Source organism: Gopherus evgoodei, chromosome 1 (assembly GCF_007399415.2).
Source record: "Gopherus evgoodei ecotype Sinaloan lineage chromosome 1, rGopEvg1_v1.p, whole genome shotgun sequence".
Lineage (NCBI taxonomy): Eukaryota > Metazoa > Chordata > Testudines > Testudinidae > Gopherus > Gopherus evgoodei.
In genome coordinates this window covers 44254341-44262271 of record NC_044322.1, presented here as the reverse complement: position 1 = coordinate 44262271, position 7931 = coordinate 44254341, and positions in this window count along the sequence as shown.

Here is a 7931-nt window from a genome sequence, read left to right as displayed (position 1 = left end):
GAGAATGGCACTTACTCATTAAAAATATTTTATGGTATTTATACACTGTATTCAGAATTCGATCAAAAAAAGCAAATCTTTTGCTCTTCATAACATACTCTTTGGATCAAAATGTATTTTCTATTACATAGTTAAACCATCTAGTCCAACAACCTACAGTTCACTGGGAGTTATGTCTTCATAGATTGCTCCAAGTTCAGTCAATGTGAACAAAGAGCTCTGATCTCTCATTTTTGCGGTGGTCTTTGTGAAGTGTTGCATGTGCCCTACTGTATTAATAGCACTGATATGTCAAGATTTTTCTACTCTGAAGCTTGCCTGTAATATTCAAAACAAAGTATAATTAACAGCTAGATTCAGATAATTGAACAACAGGAAGCCAGATATCTTAGTACCTGTTGACTATGTATTGTCAGGTTAAGTTTTCTATAACCATTCCCAGATTTTCTTATACCATGGTTCTTAAAACTTCCTGGAAAGGGAATTATGGACACATTCAATCCTTAATATCACAGTCCTATCTTAATCTTCCTCTGCTTCCTGCAAAGCTGAGTCCCAAACTCCTCCTCTCTCTCTTTACTTTGCCATTGATAAATAAGCCTCTTGATCCACCTCAGAATTCTCTGCTTGTTTCAATTTTAACAGAGTCCCAGGGAATGAAGCACTTTCCTCCATATTTAGTTTTCAGATACTAACATTCTTGAGTTGCTAAATAAAAGTGAATTTTAAATGGAAAGCCTCACTTAGATCAAGCTTTCTTTAATTCTCTGTCTTCCTCTATTTCTCTTCTCTGCTTCAAAGTAACCGCTGAAAAATATTGGAAGACTTGAATTTTTTCTCCTTGGAGAAAAGGTTTTTTTTTTTTGTATTTTGCCTCTCTCATAATAGACACTTCCTGCTGATAATGAATAAGATGCAGCACTATGTTCCTAGGGCTAATTTCCTGAGTCTTGGGGGCAGAGAAGATGGGGTTCTGTATATTGTCAATTACTACTTCTGAGACTTTCAAAATAGTTTACCAACACAGTAAAGGGATCATTAAGATGATCTAATCTGATCTGCATAACACAAGGCATAGAATTACACTCAGCGGAGGAAAGAAATGTTTTTTTTCCATGCTCTAAGGACCTCCCTCCCCATCCCTTAGGGTATGGCTACATTTGGAATTTCAAAGCGCTGCCGTGGCAGCGCTGTGGGAGCGCTGCCGCGGCAGCGCTTTGAAGTGTGAGTGTAGTCAGAGCGGCAGCACTGGGAGAGAGCTCCCCCAGTGCTGCATGTAAACCACATCCCTTACGGGTGTAGCGTGCAGCGCTGGGAGCGCGGCTCCCAGCGCTGCTGCCCTGATTACACTGACGCTTTACAGCGCTGTATCTTGCAGCGCTCAGGGGGGTGTTTTTTCACACCCCAGTTGCAGCGCTGTAAAGTGTGAGTGTAGCCAAGCCCTCAGTCTAATACAGTGGTTCTCAACCAGGGCTATGCATACCCCCTGGGGGTATGCAGATGTCTTCCAGGGAGTTCATCAACTCTTCTAGATATTTGCCTCCTTTGACAACTAGCATTAGCGAAGTCAGTACAAACTAAAATTTCATATAGGTAATTATTTATACTGCTCTATACACTATACATGAAATGTAAGTACAATACTTATATTCCAATTGATTTATAATTATATGGTAAAGATTAGAAGGTAAGCAATTTTTCAGCAATAGTGTGCTGTGACACTTTTGTATTTTTTATGTTTGATTTTGTAAGCAAGTAGTTTTTAAGTGAAATTTAACTTGGGAGTAGACAAGACAAATCAGACTCCTGAAAGGGGTATAGTAGTCTGGAAAATTTGAGAGAGACTGTATGACTTCCTTTAGCACCTCATCCCCTGCTCCACCAAACACTGAAATTATATCTGTACCCTCTATTCTCAATAACACCTAGTTTAAGAGTCAATGCTTGCTCTGACTTTTCTAGCTCTTTGGCCATGGCTACACTTACAGTTCTGCAGCACTGGTAGTTACAGCTGTGTTCGTACAGCTGTGTAGGGCCAGCGCTGCAGTGTGGCCACACTGACAGCTACCAGCACTGCAGTGTGGCCACATTTGCAGCTCTTGCAGCGCTGTTGGGAGTGGTGCATTGTGGGCAGCTATCCCACAGAGCACCTCGTCCCATTTTGGCGCTGTGGCTGTGGGAAGGGGAAGGAAGTGTGCGAGTCTTTCCGCTTCCTGTTCCAAAATGCCCCGTGGTGCTTTGCTACACATTCCGAGCAGTTTGGCGGCATTGTGAGTCTGCAGCGCGATTTCTGAGATTTCTGTTACAAATGGAGCCTGAGCTGCTGAGGACCTTGCTGATGAATGTTGCCAGCACATCACGCATGACAGTGGAGCTATTCCTTCAGCTGCAAAGTGACAGTGAGGAGTCAGACGATGATATTGAAACGCCGGATGCTCAAGACACTCAATTGCTTGTGGCAGTAACAGACGTGCTCAGCCACCGTGGAACGGCGCCTTTGGGCTCGGGAACCAGCACTGAGTGGTGGGATCACATCGTCCTGCAAGCCTGGGATGACGAGCAGTGGCTGCAGACACTTTTCGGATGAGAAAAGCCACTTTCATGGGACGTGTGCTGAACTCGCCCCTACCCTGCGGCGGCAGGGACACAAGATTGAGAGCTGCCCTGCCAGTGGAGAAGTGGGTGGCTATTGCAATCTGGAAGCTGGCAACTCCAGAAAGCTACTGATCAGTGGCGAACCAGTTGGAGTGGGAAAGTCCACCGTTGGAATGGTGCTGATGCAAGTTTGCACAGCCATTAATCGCACCCTGCTAAGAAGAACTGTGACTCTGGGGAACGTGCAGGACATTGTGGATGGCTTTGCACAAATGGGTTTCCCTAACTGTGGAGGGGCAATAGATGGGACGCATAATTCCTATTCTGTCACCACCCCACCTGGCATCAGAGTACGTTAATCGCAAGGGATATTTCTCCGTGGTTCTGCAAGCGCTTGTGGATCACCGTGGGTATTTCACTGACCATTTACTCAGGATGGCCTGGAAAGGTGCATGATGCACGCATCTTCGGAACAGTGCCCTGTGCAGGAAGCTGAGGGCTGGGACTTTTTTCCAGACCGCAAGATCACAGTAGGGGACATCGAATTGCCCACTGTGATCCTTGGAGACCCCGCTTACCCCTTAATGCCTTGGCTCATGAAACCGTATACAGGGAAGCTTGACAGGAGCAAGAACCGGTTCAACTACAGGCTGAGCCGGTGCAGAATGACTGTGGAGTGTGCTTTTGGCCGTTTGAAAGCCCGCTGGAGGTATCTTTATGGGAAGCTAGATTTGGGGGAAAGCAGCATCTCCGCTGTTATCTCCGCGTGGCTGTACCCTCCATAATATTTGTGAAGGGAAGGGTGAAAGATTCAGTGAGGAAGGGACCTCTGAGGTTCGACGCCTAGAGGCTGAATTTGCCAGCCAGAGAGCAGGGCTACTAGAAAGGCCCAGCAAAGGGCTTCAAGGATTAGGGATGCCTTAAGGGAGCAATTTGATGCTGAGAGCCAACAGTAAAGTTTGGTGCCTTTGCTGTGGCTCCATTTCTACCTTGGGGTACAGTATTTACCATTTTCTGCAATAATAAAAAGTATTGTAAAAGCCATAAAATCCTTTATTCAAAGTACAGTACATAAAAGGCCAGGCGGGTTAGGGTGGTGGACTGTACATTCAGAGGTTTGAATATGTCCTGTTTGGATTGCTGTTCAGTGTCTGCTGCACTTCAGGATTACTATGCTGCAGAGTAATGGGGGTGGAGTGCACAGGGTAAGGATTGTAGTTATCAGGGCTGGTAGGTGATCGTACAGGTGTTGGGGGCAGCTGGGGGTAATAAGACACTGGCTGCTGGAGAAAGGTGTTTTGTGCAAATACTGGGGAACAAGAAAGAGAGCTTTGGGAGGGTTGTGGGTTACCACGGTACAGATCTGCCTGCATGGCTACGAGAGACTCAGTTTGGCGAGCCAGGAGGCTTATCATGTGCTTTGAGTTTTTTTTGATAGCCAATTCCTTTCTCCTGCTTTGTGTTTGCCTCCACTCATACATTTTCTCTCTCCATTCCTGCGTCTTCCTACTTTCTCTGTTGTAGTGATTCATAACTGCTTTGATCAATTCTTCTTTTGATTTTCGCGGATTTTTTCTCAAGTTCTGCAAGCGACGTGAGGCCGGTGATCCGGCTGCATTAGTCAAGGTCACTAAAAAAAACATAGATAGAAACATGTAATACACAGAGGCTACATTGTTTATTATCACACAGTGAAGGAGTTTGTAGACTTTGTAGCATCATTCCCACATACCTAACATAACACAGAGAGGCCAGGGAAGCGAAGGCATGGCGAGCAATGGGGTGTGTTTCTGCCCCGACTTCACCTGGGAGGGGGAACTGACTGATGGCTGCACTGGGTAGAGAAGGTAGCTGGTGGCCTGCACAGGGGACAGTAGGGAACATGAAGCTGGCGAGCTGCTGGCGGGGGGGGGGGGGGCGGTCCGCGGAACTGCCGGTCTGCTGGGGGGGGGGCGGAACGCACAGCGTTGCTGGCGACCTGCTGGAAGGGGGGGGAGACCGGAACGCACCGCGGGGCTGGCTACCTGCTGGGAGGAGGGGGGGAGACCGGAACGCACCGCAGTGCTGGCTACCTGCTGCAAGGGGGGTGGGGAGACCGGAACGCACCGCGGTGCTGGCTACCTGCTGCAAGGGGGGTGGGGAGACCAGAACGCAACGCAGTGCTCGTGACCTGCGGCGGGGGGGGGGGACCACGAACCTGGCGCCCTGCACTGAAGTATCCCTAAATTCTCAACAGGGTTTCCTACTGCCAGATATATCACTGCTGCATGTTATCTGGGAAGAGAGGGAGGGTCTTCTACAGCAATGTGGATTCCGCCCTGGCCCCTATGCAGCTTGCCTGTGTGCAGCAATGGTCCCCCCACCCCTCGCGGCACAGTGAATCGGACGAGTTAGCCTGACCGGGACAAGGACCATGGTGGCTCTCCCTATAAACTTGCGAAAGCACATTGCCCATGCTCTGGCTGCAACTTTTCAAGAGATTACCGAGGCTGATTACAGAGACGTGATAGAGCAAATCAATGGGCTATTCCACGTTTACGCATGCATGCAGGCAGCCATAACCCAAACCGTCCTCTCCCAAACATAAAATCTGCTTACCCCGAGCACGCTCCTCTGCTTCTTCTTCACCGGCAACTTTCCTGCTGCTGCGACTGGCTAGCTTTCCTCCTGGCTTGAGAAGAGCTCCTGGCGCATGCCTCCTGGGACTCCGGGGTGTCTCCCTCAACCCCAGTAGCCTGACTCTACGGCTTCCTCTACACCCTCCCCCACTTCTCCTGCTCTGAACTCTGCATCGTGCTCCTAGCATTGGCATTGGGGTCACACCCAAGTATGGCATCCAGCTCCTTGTAAAAACGGCAGGTCGTGGGGCAGCTCCTGAGCGGCGATTTCCCTCACAGGCTTTGCAGTAAGCACTGCGCAGCTCCTTAATTTTTACCCTGCACTGCAACGCGCCCTGTTCATGGCCCCTTATCAGCAAGGACTGTGATATCTGGCCCATAGGTATCATAATTTCTCCGGCTGGAGCGCAGCTGTGCTTGCACAGCTTCCTTACCCCAAACACTGATGAGGTCCTGCAGCTCGGAACTGTTCCATGCTGGGGCTTGTCTGGGCGTGGAGGCATGGTTGCTGATTGATTGATTGATTGGACTCCACACCTGGCTGAGCAAACAGGAAGGGGATTTTTAAATTCCCGGGGCATTTAAAGGTGGGGTCAGCTGAGCCCAGGGCAGTGGAGTGTGCAGGATTACCAGAGAGGCTTAAAAGGTATGCTGGGATACCTCTTATACCCCAGAGGTCAATAAAAGCGCTGGTGGGGTCCACACTTGCTGACCAGCGCTGGATCACCAGCGCTGGAATCGCTACACCCGAGACTCGACCGGGTGTACAGCCAGCACTGCAACCAGGGAGTTGCAGCGCTGGCCGTGCTTTGCAAGTGTGGCCACATCCTAAGTTGCAGCGCTGTAACCCCCTCACCAGCGCTGCAACTCTCTAGTGTAGCCATGGCCTTTGATCTTAGACCTGAAGGTTCAAGACTGCATCAGAAGTCTCCTCCAGTTCCAACCACCACAATACTCATAGCTATCCCAAAGAATTGCAGTAAAAGCTAGTGGAGGGATTGGCAGCCTTTGGCATGTGGCTTGCCAGGATAAGCCCCCGGTGGGCCGGGCTGGTTTGTTTACCTGCTGCGTCTGCAGGTTCAGCTGATCGCAGCTCCCACTGGCTGCGGTTCACTGTTCCAGGCCAATGGGGGCTGTGGGAAGCGGCGTGGGCCCAGGGATGTGCTGGCTGCCGCTTCCCACAGCCCCCATTGGCCTGGAATGGTGAACAGCAGCCAGTGGGAGCTGCAATCGGCCGAACCTTAGGACATGCAGGTAAACTAACCGGCCTGGCTCACCAGGGGGCTTATCCTGACAGGCCATGTGCCAAAGGTTGCTGATCCTGAGCTAGGGTAATGGTAAGATAAGGCAGAGACTTTAAGAGCTGCTTTGTTTGCAGTTCTGGAGGGAAGTTCTGGCTGGTAAGCTATTCTATTCTATTCATGTTCCTATACCGTGCTCATCACCGTGGTATCTGAGTGCCTTCCAGTAGTGCATTAAGCAATGTAACTAACATTTGTCATGTGTTTGTTCCCTCACCTTCTCCCCACGAGGAGTGTGCGCATTGGAGTGTCTTATTTGGTAGGTGTGGTTTAGGGGTTTTTTTGGATGGTTAATCATAGTGCCCACAGACCCATCTGGTGATATTGTATATCATTTGTTTTGCATTAGCACTAGGAGCCCCAGCTGTGGACCAGGAACCCATTGTGCAAGGCACTGAACAAACAGAGTTTGTAATCTGCCTTTACCATTTGCACAGAAAGAGACACAGCCAACCAGTGTGGACTGGAGAAAGAGGTCAGGAACCAGAAAGAATAACACTGTTTGAACTTCTTTTTCTTTTGGTGCTACTGACCTCTGTTTTGTTAACTTTATAATATTCTATGGTATATTTACCACAAGGAGTACTGAATAAAGGAGTTTAAACATTCCAAAGTGTATTTGGTCTTTGAAGAAGGATGGGAACAATGCACTCAAAATTTAAACAAGTATGTTTTTATTCAGTTTTAGGCTCACGCAGTTCTAAATAGTAAACCTAAATAACAATACCATCCCGGTACCAAAGAATGTAGCTCTGGTATCTGTAGAAATGCGACTGTTCAGGGCACTGATATTGATTAGAAAAAGTTACATTATGTTGGTTACACCTATTTCAACATTATTTTAAACCACTATGAATGTATCACTATTCAAATGCTTAAAAATCCACAAGCTACGTTCACAAAAATGTGCATCCTTCTCAGTGATTACCAAATTACTTCCCCATTTAGACTTGGAGTAAGTATTGCATTACTTTGGAACTGAAACAAGTGCTGAACTACAGAAAATATTTTAAAACGTACAAACAAACAATTTTGGTATATGGCTTTAAGACCCTGCATTTGGTGACAAACATAGCAAGCAAAGCTAGATAACAGCATATATATATGATATGCTGTTGTCTTAAATGGAAAAAAATCCTTTACTGTATAAAAATTAGTTTGGAACATATTAAAGCCAGATTTTATACAATATCTTTACAAAACTGAATATACATAGAAAACAAAGAAAGTCAAATATGCAGCACTCTTTACACGTTAATATACGCATTATATTACTTCGTTGTATATTTTTAGTATGTATACTGTAGATCAGGGATCAGCAAACTTTGGTGGGCCGGGCCGGTTTGTTATCTGCCGTATCCGCAGGTTCAGCTGATCGTGGCTCTCACTGTCCACAGTTTGCCATCCCAGGCCAATG